The 14,261-nt window shown below is 42.5% G+C and overlaps 1 long non-coding RNA gene and 1 pseudogene across 3 annotated transcripts in view; both read right to left on the bottom strand.

Annotated features, from left to right (window-relative positions):
• LOC105716829 (uncharacterized) overlaps positions 1-14,261 on the bottom strand; it is a 44,197-nt gene that overhangs the window by 11,235 nt on the left and 18,701 nt on the right. The window contains exons 5-6 of one of the 3 annotated variants that reach the window (XR_010345622.1): positions 12,930-13,103; positions 11,853-12,021 (exon numbers count right to left, since the gene is read on the bottom strand). The exons of 1 other annotated variant lie outside the window; for it this stretch is intronic. This is a non-coding gene — a long non-coding RNA (uncharacterized LOC105716829). The remainder of the gene's footprint in view (positions 1-11,852; positions 12,022-12,929; positions 13,104-14,261) is intronic. One more of the 3 variants, XR_010345621.1, reaches the window with a different exon arrangement.
• LOC135268138 (nucleoplasmin-2-like) lies at positions 9,959-10,610 on the bottom strand (annotated as a pseudogene).

Genomic DNA, 14,261 nt, shown 5'->3' with positions numbered 1-14,261 from the left:
AGAAAAGAAGCATGAAAAAGACTTCTTCACAGCCTGCAGAAGGAACCAACCCTGTCAATATCCTTATTTCAGACTTCGTGCCTCATAGACTGTAAGATAATACATGTCTGTTGTTTTAAGCCACCCAGCTTTTGGTACTTGGTACTTTGTTACCGTGAAATAATTATACTCTAGGAAACTAATACAGCAGCCCTCCTCATTAACAAAAATTTCATAAAGATAGATTAAATTGTAATTTGTATAAGGCAAGGGTGAAATTTTCTCTATTTATATATCTTTTCCATCATTCTTTTCATGGTATGGATAGAAACCCAGAAAATCCTGAATCCTGCTGCATGATTGATTTTTCATTTTTACATTGTTTCTTCAACCTCTAATCCCCACCCTGTAACCCACACCAACCAAAGTCAGTTTCTTAGAGGGCTACATATAAGAACAAAGGTTACATGAAAAACAAAGCATTACTTTATATAATAGAATAGCACCATTTATTTAACCTTTAAATCAGAGAGCTGGTAAAAATTAGATTGGAGAATATAGATCAAGCCTGAGGGAGAGATCCAAGATGGCCGCTTAGGAGGAACTCGGGAATGCAGCTCCGAGAGAAAGCACAGAGGGTGAGTGGACGCCGTATTACCAGACTGATTTTTACTGCCCACAGACCAGGAGATTCACACGCAGAGAAGCCACACGGGTCGCCAGCGCTGCTGGCGCCGCTGGCTTGAACGGCGCAGCCGCTGGGCCGGCACCCTGAGGCAACGGCTCACTGTACAAAGTGAGAGAGTCTGAGTCCCCTATAAGCCAGCAAGGGGAGCTGAAACGGGGAGACAGGCCAGCGCCACGAATCTCAGAGCCGCGGCTTTAGCCAACGCAGCGGCTCCGGAGGCAGATCAGATGAGACAGTGTCCCCTCTTACCCAGCAAGAAGACCTGAAACACAACTGAAACCGGGACGGTCCAGCTCTGTGGAGGAGGGGCATTCTCCATAGGCACCCTGCTGTTCCCAGGGCAATCTACTAAGGCAATCCGCCACTACAGAGACTCCGTCACTACAGGGGCGGGCCAACATAGCAGAAGCAGTTCTAACTACACCCAGAAGTTCACACGGAAGCTGGGTGGAGCCCACAGCAGCTTAGCGAAGCCTCTGCAACCTGAGTGTGACTAGGCTGCCACCTTGTGGGCAGGGAAAACAGCAACCGCACAGGGGAACATCATAAAACCGTAACTCCCTGGGACAGAACACCTGGGGGGAAGAGCAGGGGGTTTATGAGTTCTGCCACAGCAGACTTAAAATTACCAAAATCAGAAAGACAACAACTACAAAGTCAACAGGTGGATAAATCCACAAAGATGGGAAGAAACCAGTGCAAAAAGGATGAAAACACCCAAAACCAGAACACTTCTCCTCCTACAAGGGATCACAACTCCTCACCAGCAAGGGAACAAGACTGGATGGAGAATGAGTGTGATGAAATGACAGAATCAGCTTTCAGAAAGTGGATAATAAGAAACTTCCGTGAGCTAAAAGAACATGTTCTAACCCAATGCAAAGAAACTAAGAACCTTGAAAAAAGACTTGACGAAATGCTAACAAGAATGGACAACTTAGAGAGGAATATGAGCGAATTGATGGAGCTGAAAAACACAACACGAGAACTTCGTGAAGCATGCACAAGTTTCAACAGCCGAATTGACCAAGCAGAAGAAAGGATATCAGAGGTCGAAGATCAACTCAATGAAATAAAACAAGAAGGCAAGATTAGAGAAAACAGGGTAAAAAGGAATGAACAAAGTCAACAAGAAATATGGGACTATGTGAAAAGACCTAATCTACGTTTGATAGGTGTACCTGAATGTGACGAAGAGAATGCATCCAAGCTGGAAAATACTCTTCAGGATATTATCCAGGAAAACTTCCCCAACCTAACAAGGCAGGCCAAGATTCAAGTCCAGGAAATACAGAGAACACCACAAAGATACTCCTCTAGAAGAGCAACCCCAAGACACATAATCATCAGATTCACCAGGGTTGAAATGAAGGAGAAAATACTAAGGGCAGCCAGAGAGAAAGGTCAGGTTACCCACAAAGGGAAGCCCATCAGACTCACTGCAGATCTCTCAGCAGAAACCCTACAGGCCAGAAGAGAGTGGGGGCCAATATTCAACATCCTTAAGGAAAAGAACTTTCAACCCAGAATTTCGTATCCAGCCAAACTAAGCTTCATAAGTGAAGGAAAAATAAAATCCTTTGTGAACAAGCAAGAACTCAGAGAGTTCATCACCACCAGACCAGCTCTACAAGAGCTCCTGAAGGAGGCACTACACATAGAAAAGAACAACCAGTACCAGCCACTCCAAAAACACATGAAAAGGTAAAGAGCATCAACACAATGAAGAATCTGCATCAACCAAAGGGCAAAACAGCCACCTAGCACCAAAATGACAGGATCGAATTCACACATAACAATATTAACCCTAAATGTAAACGAACTAAATGCCCCAATCAAAAGACACAGACTGGCAAATTGGATAAAAAGCCAAAACCCATCAGTGTGCTGTATCCAGGAAACCCATCTCGCATGCAAGGATACACAAAGGCTCAAAATAAAGGGATGGAGGAAGATTTACCAAGCAAATGGAGAGCAAAAAAAAGCAGGAGTTGCAATTCTCATCTCTGATAAAATAGACTTTAAAGCAACAAAGATCAAAAGAGACAAAGAAGGACATTACATAATGGTAAAAGGATCAATACAACAAGAAGAGCTAACGATCCTAAATATATATGCACCTAATACAGGAGCACCTAGATACATAAGGCAAGTTCTTAAAGACTTACAAAGAGACTTAGACTCCCACACAATAATAGTGGGAGACTTCAACACACCATTGTCAATATTAGACAGATCAACGAGACAGAAAATTAACAAGGATATCCAGGACTTGAACTCAGACCTGGAACAAGCAAACCTAATAGACATTTACAGAACTCTCCACCCCAAATCCACAGAATATACATTCTTCTCAGCACCACATCACACCTACTCTAAAATTGACCACATAATTGGAAGTAAATCACTCCTCAGCAAATGCAAAAGAACGGAAACCATAACAAACAGTCTCTCAGACCACAGTGCAATCAAGTTAGAACTCAGAATTCAGAAACCAACCCAGAACCGCACAGCCTCATGGAAAATGAACAACTTTCTCCTGAATGTTGACTGGATAAACAATGAAATGAAGGCAGAAATAAAGACGTTCTTCGAAACCAACGAGAATGAAGACACCACATACCAGAATCTCTGGGACACATTTAAAGCAGTCTCTAGAGGAAAATATATAGCAATAAGTGCCCACATGAGAAGAAAGGAGAGATCTAAAATTGACACCCTATCGTCAAAATTGAAAGAGCTAGAGGAGCAAGATCAAAAAAACTCAAAACCTAGCAGAAGACAAGAAATAACTAAGATCAAAGCAGAATTGAAGGAGATAGAGACACGAAAAACCCTTCAAAAAATCAATAAATCCAGGAGCTGGTTTTTTGAAAAGATCAACAAAATAGACAGACCACTAGCCAGACTAATAAAAAAGAAAAGAGAGAATAATCAAATAGATGCAATAAAAAATGACAAAGGGGATATCACCACAGATTCCACAGAAATTCAAACCATCATCAGAGATTATTACAAACAACTCTATGCACATAAATTAGAAAACCTGGAGGAAATGGATAAATTCCTGGACAGTAGCCTCCTCCCATGCCTAAACCAGGAAGAAGTCGAAACCCTGAATAGACCAATAACAAGGTCTGAAGTCGAGGCAGCAATTAAGAGCCTACCACCCAAAAAAAGCCCAGGTCCAGATGGGTTCACAGCCGAATTCTACCAGACATACAAAGAGGAACTGATACCATTCCTACTGAAACTATTCCAAATAATCCAAAAAGAGGGAATCCTTCCCAAATCATTTTATGAGACCAACATCATCCTAATACCAAAACCTGGCAGAGACTCAACAAGAAAAGAAAACTACAGGCCAATATCCATGATGAACATAGATGCAAAAATCTTCAATAAAATAATGGCAAGCCGATTACAACAGCACATCAAAAAGCTTATCCACCATGATCAAGTAGGATTCATCCCGGGGATGCAAGGCTGGTTCAATATACGCAAGTCTATAAATGTAATTCACCACATAAACAGAACCAAAGACGAAAACCACATGATTATCTCAATCGATGCAGAGAAGGCCTTCGACAAAATTCAACAGCCCTTTATGCTAAAAACCCTCAATAAACTAGGTATCGATGGAATGTATCTCAAAATAATAAAAGCTATTTACGACAAACCGACAGCCAATATCATACTGAACGGGCAAAAACTGGAAGCATTCCCTTTGAAATCTGGCACTAGACAAGGATGCCCTCTCTCACCACTCCTATTCAATATGGTACTGGAAGTTCTAGCCAGAGCAATCAGGCAAGAAAAAGAAATAAAGGGTATTCAATTAGGAAAGGAGGAAGTCAAATTGTCTCTATTTGCAGACGACATGATTGTATATCTAGAAGACCCTCTCATCTCAGCCCAAAAGCTCCTGAAACTGATAAGCAACTTCAGCAAAGTCTCAGGATACAAAATCAATGTGCAAAAATCACAAGCATTCCTATACACCAATAACAGACTTAAAGAGAGCCAGATCAAGAACGAACTGCCATTCACAATTGCTACAAAGAGAATAAAATACCTAGGAATACAACTAACAAGGAATGTAAAGGACCTCTTCAAGGAGAACTACAAATCACTGCTCAACGAAATAAGAGAGGACACAAACAGATGGAGAAATATTCCATGTTCATGGTTAGGAAGAATTAATATCGTGAAAATGGCCATACTGCCCAAAGTAATATACAGATTCAATGCTATCCCCATCAAGCTACCAATGACCTTCTTCACAGAACTGGAAAAAACCACCTTAAACTTCATATGGAACCAAAAGAGAGCCCACATAGCCAAGTCAATTCTAAGCAAAAAGAACAAAGCGGGAGGCATCACACTACCAGACATCAAACTCTACTACAAGGCTACAGTAATCAAAACAGCATGGTACTGGTACCAAAACAGAGATATAGACCAATGGAACAGAACAGAGGTGTCGGAGGCAACACAACATATCTACAACCACCCGATCTTTGACAAACCTGAAAAAAACAAGCAATGGGGAAAGGATTCCCTGTTCAATAAGTGGTGTTGGGAAAACTGGCTAGCCATATGCAGAAAGCAGAAACTCGACCCCTTCCTGACACCTTACACTAAAATTGACTCCAGATGGATTAAAGACTTAAACATAAGACCTAACACCATAAAAACACTAGAAGGAAACCTAGGCAAAACCATTCAGGACATAGGCGTAGGCAAGGACTTCATGAGCAAAACACCAAAAGCATTGGCAACAAAAGCCAAAATAGACAAATGGGACCTAATCAAACTCCACAGCTTCTGCACGGCAAAAGAAACAGTCAAGAGAGTGAATCGGCAACCAACAGAATGGGAAAAAATTTTTGCAGCCTACCCATCTGACAAAGGGCTGATATCCAGAATTTACAACGAGCTAAAAAAGATTTACAAGAAAAAAACAAACAAGCCCATTCAAAAGTGGGCGAAGGATATGAACAGATACTTTACAAAAGAAGACATACATGAGGCCAACAAGCATATGAAAAAATGCTCATCATCACTGGCCATTAGAGAAATGCAAATCAAAACTACATTGAGATACCATCTCACACCAGTCAGAATGGCAATCATTAAAAAATCTGGAGACAACAGATGCTGGAGAGGATGTGGAGAAATAGGAACACTTTTACACTGTTGGTGGGAGTGTAAACTAGTTCAACCATTGTGGAAAACAGTGTGGCGATTCCTCAAGGACCTAGAAATAGAAATTCCATTTGACCCAGCAATCCCATTACTGGGCATATATCCAAAGGATTATAAATCGTTCTACTATAAGGACACATGCACACGAATGTTCATAGCAGCACAGTTTACAATAGCAAAGACCTGGAACCAACCCAAATGCCCATCGATGATAGACTGGACAGGAAAAATGTGGCACATATACACCATGGAATATTATGCAGCCATCAAAAACGATGAGTTTGCATCCTTTGTAGGGACATGGATGAACCTGGAAACCATCATTCTCAGCAAACTGACACAAGAACACAAAATCAAACACCACATGTTCTCACTCATAGGCGGGTGTTGAACAAGGAGAACACATGGACACAGGGAGGGGAGCACTATACATGGGGGTCTGTTGTGGGGGAGTGGGGGGGGACAGCGGGGGGGTGGGGAATTGGGGAGGGATAGCATGGGGAGAAATGCCAGATATGGGTGAAGGGGAGGAAGGCAGCAAATCACACTGCCACGTATGCACCTATGCAACAACCTTGCATGTTTTTCACATGTACCCCAAAACCTAAAATGCAATAAAAAAAAAAATAAAAAAAATAAAAAATAAAAAAATAAAAAGGATGCAAATTATGGGAAAAAAAAAAAAAAAAAAAAAGATAGATCAAGCCTGAGGCTTAAATGGGATCCCCTGGATCCCTCTGAATTTAAGTCCTGAGATGGAAAGAAGTGAGATATGGCTCTGGTTCCAGCTCAGAGCTATTGACCTTGCTGGTGTCTGCTTCCTATACGAAAAGGAGAAGCAGAAAGGTCAAGAGAGTGCCATCTGCATGTGTTCATTCCATCCTTTTAATGTCACCAGACTCCAGTCACCAGACTCACTAATAACTATTATCCAATCCAAACTCTAGACTGATTAATTAGCAAGTTCTCCCATCTTGGAGGGGAGCTTGAATTAAGCGAGGAGAGGTAGAATCTTCCTGTTGGGGAAAAGAGTCCAACAGTATTTTCTTCCCTCTAGACCAAATTGATCCCAGTACTTTGCATACACCTAAGCAGTCAATAAATGTCTATAGAAATAAGACACTGAGTTTAAATAATACATATTAAATACTTTACTGCCATCAATTTATTAGGTCCAACTCTGACTTGCTTTTGCTCAGGCCAAAGGGAAACCCCAACGTACATTTGCTTTTAAATCTATTCATTTATTTCAAGCCTATATAAAGTGACTATTTAATGGCAGTTTTTCTGGTAGGCACTTAAGATCAGAAATAATGAAATAGCTCATGGAGCTCAGAATCCAATGAGGATATGTACAGAAAAATAAGCAAAGAAGTATGATACTCATCATAAATGTCACTGAATAACAGCTAATACTGAATATCAGGGGCTAGAAGATTAGGAAAGGTGATACTGAGATGAGTCTTAAGTGATGAGTACAAAGAAGTACAGTCAGGGGAAGGTAGGCAGAAGGTAGAATATTTGAAGCAGAGAAGAGGGCTTATATAAAATTCTGTGGAGATGACAGAGGACTGCGTAGAAACAGGAGCCACAAAAAAAAAAAAAAAAAAATTTAGACCCTTAGGATTATGGGGTGTCGATAGATGGAGGTAGAAAGGCAATTGGAGGTCATGCCCTGGTGGGTCAGAAGGGACCGAGCTGCATATCTAAAACTAGAGATTGTGATATTCATGATGGTAGTGGCACCTTCAAGCAAAGGCTACATAGTCATGTTCAGCATATTCTAATTGAAGAGATTCATGTAAAGAGTGCAGAGTCACTTACCTAGGAAGTTAATTTAGCATAAAATTTTTATTATAAATAAATTATAATGATTCAGATATTTTATAAATAAAATTTATAATAAAACTAATATGTATTAACTACTGTTCCAAGCACTTAACAACATATCCTCTCTCATAATACAGAACCTACCAAGGTGAGAACAATTATCACCGTTTTACAGATGGGAAACTGAGGGATGGAAAGGATATCTTGCCCAAAGGGACAGGTCCAGTCAAGCCAGGCTTCAAACTCGGGCTGTTAAATCAGGAGCATGTTCTTTTAATCAGCACATTACAGGGCGATGATGGGCCACCAAAACATACTTAATGTGGGTACCCTGTGGGTTTTCCTCTCAGTTAGTCCTGAAACCCACAATACAAAATCGGGGGCAGCTCCGCTAGGCCCTAAGTAAAAGCCTCACATCAAATAAGTAAGTTGTTTTCCTCTGACATCTATTTTTTTTTTCATTTTTTTAATGTATCCTAATTCAAATATCATTCCCTTGTCATATTCTTTGCTCCTTACAGGCATTTTTGTAATGAACATAACCTTATTATCCTGCTACCAACCAATGGGTACTTGGCTTTTTCAGTCAGTTTATGCTGTTTATGAATTGCTATCTCATCTTTTCCTGGAGTTAAGCCTGAGTTTTCATAGCTCTCATAAACAAACCACGCTGAGTATATGACTCATATGTGAACAGCATCTAGCTGAATCTGAGTAGAGGAAATCACTTGTGGCATGATTGGTGTATTAGCATACTAAGGCTATTATAATGAAATGCCATAGTCAGGTAGCTTAAACAACATAAATTTATTTTTATGCTCTTCTAGAAACTGGAAGTCCAAGATCAAAACTCTGGTGAATTTAGTTTCTTCCAAGGCTTCTCTCCTTGGCTTGCAGATGGCTGTGCCCTCACCCTGTCTTTTCTCTGTGCTTGTGCACCCCTTGTGTCTCTTTATGTGTCCATATTATCTCTTTTTGTAGAGACACCAGCCAAATTTCATTAGGGTCCACCCTAAAGGCCTCATTTTGACTGAATTATCTCTTTAAAGGTCCTATCTCCAAATAAAGTCATATTCTAAAATACTGGGAGTTAAGGTTTCAACATATGAATTTGGAGGCCAGATCACAACTCATCCCACAGCACTCAGTCTAAAAACATGAACATCACATAAGAATGGTGCTGCTTCCCCAACCAAAAAGAAGTTGGTAGCCAAGGCCAAGGCCCAGGCCCCTAGAGGGGCAGCTGCCCCCGGGGCTGGGCAGGGGTCGGATGCCAAGGGTGCTTCTGCTAAGGCCAGTGGGTCCAAGGTGGTGCCTGCACACCTGTCTAGAAAGACAGAGGCCCCTGAGGGCTCGGAAAAGGATGGGCTGCCCATCAACATCAAGTCCTCATCATCCAAAGTGTCCAGCCAGAGGGCTGAAGCTTAGGGCCGGAGGCAGGGGTAGAGAGACACCACCTAGCCTCTGTCCTAGTTTTTATTCTCTAACAAACCACTGCTCTAGTTATTTCATTGTAAGCTATTTATCAAAAAGACTTTCTTTTTCCCCCCCCAAAAAAAAGTGACTTCTTCTTCAGTTGCTCGAGGTCTTCATGGAGCTTGTTATCCAGACCATTGACCAGGACCTGACTAAAGTTTCCAGGCTTTCCATCCTTCTGTCTGTTCAAGAACTGGTTGGGGATCTTGAATGCATGGAGTCTGCATAGTGGCGATCACGTGTTCCACCTCATCCTCAGTGAGTCCTGCGCTCTTGGTGAGGTCAGTGTCTGCTTTCTTAACACCATATGAGCATATCTTCGACGCACACCCTCAATGGCAGTGATGGCAAAGGCTATTTTCTGCCAACATGGATGTTGGTGTTGAGTACTGACAAAATAGAACTTTTTAGGGATCATGAGAGACAAGGCAGCACAAGTGGCGGCGGGCAGGCCTCCTGTGGAAGAGCAAAGCTTTTCTGCAAAGAGCCAGATCGTGAATATTTTAGCCTTTGCAAAATATGTGATCCCCCTCCTAACTACTCAATTCTGTCCTTGTAGTGGGAAAGCAGCCACAGACAATAGGAAACAATGGGTGGGCTGTGTTCCAGTAAAACCTTATTTAAGGACGCAAATGTGGAAAAAAAAAAATTTTTTTTTTTTTTCCTGACCAGACAACTTTATTGTGACCCGAAGCGGGGAGGTCTTCACTCGGAGCCTCCTGAAAGTGGAGAGTTGGGGGTGAGGGGCTCTCGTGTTGCCCCCACAACACCCCTGTCACATTCAGACAAATGCAGGGGTGGGGCGGGGTGCCCCGTCCCTGCAGCACAGGCCGGGGAAGGCCCACTCTGCATCGTGGCCCCCAAGGCATAGCTCCTCATTTCTTGAATCCTGGCTTTTGGATCTGGGTATGGCTTTGGCCTTCTTCTCAGGGCTCTTGTCTCTAATGCTGGGTCTTACTTCCTCTTGTTCTTTTTCCAGCTTTTTTTTCTTAGCCACGCTCGTCTGCTTCTGGGGCACCAGCCTTTTGCCTTGTTTGACAGGGGATTCCTCCTCCAGAGATATACCTACATCCTCATCCTCATCCTCATCATCTTCCTCTTCCTCTTCCTCCTCTTCCCCTTCTTCTTCCTCCTCCTCCCAGGTTAGGTCTGACGTTTCATAACGCTCCTGGCCACTGAGGAACACAGGTCCTGAGCCAGCCCGGAGTTGGAAAGTAACTGGGGGAGAAAGCTGTACTCCAACCATGGTGACCATGGGGAGGACTGAGGCCTGGAGCGAGGCAATGGTGACCGGCTGCGTTTTCTTGTCCTCCCGGTTTCCTGGAGGCAGGATCTCCACGCGATGCATCTCCTCTTTGGCTTTCTCCCCTAAGCAAATCGTATGAAGCAACAGCCTGCAGCTCTGCTTCCCCTCCGGCTGGGTCTGAAGGTCCGAGTCCGCCTCTCCTGACTGAGCTCGCAGCCCCAGAGCACGGTCGTCACTGCCTTTTCCTCCGTGCTGCTGCTGCTGCTGCTGAGATTCACGGCTAGGGGCGGAGGAGCGGGATGGGCGCGCAGCGTCGCTGCTCCGCGCGGGGCCAGTCACGCCATCGGCGCTTCCAGAGAGCAGCGCAACCTCATCCCCACTGGATGAGGTTTTTTTTTTTTTTTTTTTTTTGCTTACAATCTTTATTGAAGTTATACAAAAAGAATCCTCCAAAAGTGAAAAACTACATTATATACAAAAACACTTTCCCTTGGGAGGAAGGCTCTGCCCCGCTCTTAACATGCAGTGCTTTCAACTGTAGCTCCAGCCTCCACTGTCCCCTCCACTGCCACTCGACTTTCAGCCTGATTCTCAGCCTCCTCCGTGTTTTCCAAAACTTCATTTCCACTGGAGACAGCATCCCCACTGCCTCCATTCACCTCCGGCTCTCGTTTGGCTTTCTTTGCATCATCTTTCCCGGGACTCCCTTCCTCTGGTTTCCAACAAGGTGGGAAATATCAGTTACATAATTTGATGAGGAAGCACCATCTGTTGGCTTTCTACTGGCAATCATAGAGACTGAAGAGACTCCTCCACTAGGAGTGAAACCTGAAGTAGAACTCTCCACCAGAGTAGCTTTCAGAGCCAGTTCCGCCACATTCCCACTATGTAGGGCACATAACAGCTCTTACGTGTTTACGTGAACATCTGACAATGTGTCTTTCAACAGATTCTGCAGATGCAATCCCCTCATACGCAGTATCTTCCCTTATAAATGATCAAGGCAATAACAGAGAAATTGAGGCTGAGAGTCTTGTGAAAGTTTGCTTGGATTCAAATTTCACCTTCACTACTTGCTAGGTAGACAAATCACTAATGTGATTGGGCCTCAGTGACCTCCTCTGGGGGTAATAACAGTGCCTATCTCGTAGGGATTTTTGAAAATCAAATCTGATAATGCCTACAAAATATTTAACATAGTCCCTTGCATATCATAAGCACTTCACAGACATTAGAAATCATCATTATAAATGGCTAAAATCTACATATATAAATACATGTATGTGTGTGTGTGTATATATGTGTTCATTAGTAGTCTGTACTTACAGAGATGAAAGAGCAACATAAAATTTTACAATAATACAGGTTCCCAAATTTCCAAGGAAGCAGGGGCAGTGTTTATGGTGATTTGGTTTGAAAACTTACACATGAAGTAGTTGCCTCCCTAATAGAGGCAAATCTCATAGGTTGGTTCACTTGACATCTATTCCCAAGAATGCTCTCCTCCATCACAGGGGTAAAAGGGGCCAGATACTTGATTTTCTGGGTCAGCTTATGAGAATAAAGCAAAGTCTTCTGGAAAGAGTTCCCCTTCCTAAATCAAAAGATAAAGTCCAGTTGGTACCAATATTTGTTTTTTTTTTAAATGTTGTTCTCTAATAAAGGGAACTAGAACACCTTAAAGAAATGGCCCATTCTAGGATTGAGGTAGAGAATATACAAGATGAGTAGGGAGCGCATTGCCAGAAAGAAAGGAAGTGCTTAAAACAAAAACAAGGGGTGTGTATCAAAGGGACACAGGAGTCAACTGAAAAAGCTCCCGACAGCCAAAACTGAAACCATGTCAACAACAAAATAAATAAAGTAATATTGGATTATAACCCAAAGCATAAATTTTCATGAGTACACACACACATACTAGACAAATATATTTATATTAGAGACAGGATCTTTCTCTGTTGCCCAGGCTAGAGTGAAGTGGCATGATCATAGCTCACTGTAACCTCAAACTCCTGGGCTCAAGTGATCCTCCTGCCTCAGTCTCCTGAGTAGCTAACACTATAAGCATGTACCAAACATGTGACTATTTTTTTTAATTTTTTTTGTAGAGACAGGTGTTACTATGTTACCCAGGTTGATCTCAAACTCCTGGTCTCAAGCAATCCTCCTGCCTCAGCCTCCCAAAGTGCTGGGATTATAGGCATAAGCCACCATGACCAGCCTATATATTAATAATGGATTGCCCATATAAATAAAAGAAAGAGAAGAAACACATCTCTTGTGCAGAATTTTGTTCAACACTGCATGTGCCTTCAGAGATGGCCTTATATTACTTAAGAATCTATGGATTATTATTTATGACAATAACAATGGTACAGGCCTGAGATTACCCCTGTTTGAGCTTGAGATTTCTCAGATCGAATCTGCTCTGCTCTGACTAAACCACAGTTTAAGGGACCCTTCCTTCCATACTTCCTCCACCTGTTGATGACCAGAACTCACCTTTTCTCTTGTGGGTGAAGGATGAGGGCAGTGAGGGTAGTTGTTCCACAGGGTAAATAAGGCAAGGACCAAGCAAAGGCTTAAGGCAAACATGGGAACCACTCTTGACAAACAGTTCATGGGCAATCTCTGACTGTGCTATGGACACTAATGATGGCATCATCAGCGTAGCCCCTAAAGATGCAACAAGAACAGCACTCACTCAAGAGAAGCTAAACTATCTTGGGCTGCTGATTCTACTCCTCCAAGAAAATCTGCTCAGTTCTGGCCCCTCACCTGGGACACACATTCCCCTTGCCCTCTGCACATTGTCTATGCCCTCCTACTCCTCAACAAAGCCTGAGGAAATTATTACCTGGTCTCATTATAGAAGCCTTTCTCTTGTCTTCACATATTGCAGTTTTATTCTCTATGCCTTGGATTTTTATTTATTGGTCACTAAGTTTTAAGATCTTGAATCTCAAAACTATCTTAATGTGGTCGTATCCTTTATTGGAAGCACTTAATGAACAGCTTAGATAAGAGAGCCAAATGATTGCAGAATTGGGAAAAAACAATCGTTAATATTTTTAAAATATTCTACTTCATTTTCTCTCTCTTTTTCTCCTTCCCTCCCTTCAGTCCTGAAGCATCTGTGTATTTCAGTCATTATAATGCAAGATAGAATTTCCCCAGGGCCTTATAATGTGTATGGATGAGATGAAGAGGTAAATGAGAGAATACGGTCAGCTTTTAGATAAGCCTTGAAGGATGGGGAGCTAAGCACACAGGACTTGGAAAGGACATTCTTGGAAGGAAAGCAGCCTGGAACTAAGCAGGCAGCAGAGGAAGCGAATTTATAGCAAGAATAGCTTGGCTAGTTTGTTTGGAGCACAGGCTTCCAATGCCAGGAAAGCTAGTTTGTCCTTTGCACCCATGTTAGGACATGCTGGAGTCATGAGAGGAGGGGAGAGTCATGGTAGGAACAGGGCCGAGTAAGAGATACTGCTGATCATCTGAAGGACAGACAGACAAGAAGAGAAAATAGAAATGGGAAGTCTGGTCCATCACCTTTTATAACTGTCAGGTGAGAGACAATGAGGGCCTAAACTGGCCAATGACAATGAAGAGGAAGAACAGTACAGTCAACATGAGACCACGAAACAGAGCTCATCCAGCACCCACCAGTCTGCCAGGCACAGGGCCTCAGGTTTCACCAGGATTACTTCATTCAATTCTTACTGCAGCTCAGTGAGAGCTACATTATTATTACCCATATTTTACAGAAAAGGAGACTGAGACTGAGGTTGGATGGCAGTCCCTGGGGTGATCAAGACATGTCATCTATCTATT

This window comes from Aotus nancymaae, unplaced genomic scaffold (assembly GCF_030222135.1).
Source record: "Aotus nancymaae isolate 86718 unplaced genomic scaffold, 86718_ANA_hifiasm-v0.15.2.pri h1tg000036l, whole genome shotgun sequence".
NCBI classification, from domain to species: domain Eukaryota; kingdom Metazoa; phylum Chordata; class Mammalia; order Primates; family Aotidae; genus Aotus; species Aotus nancymaae.
The sequence above is the reverse complement of the archived record's forward strand: the minus strand, read 5'-3'. Positions and strand labels throughout refer to the sequence as shown.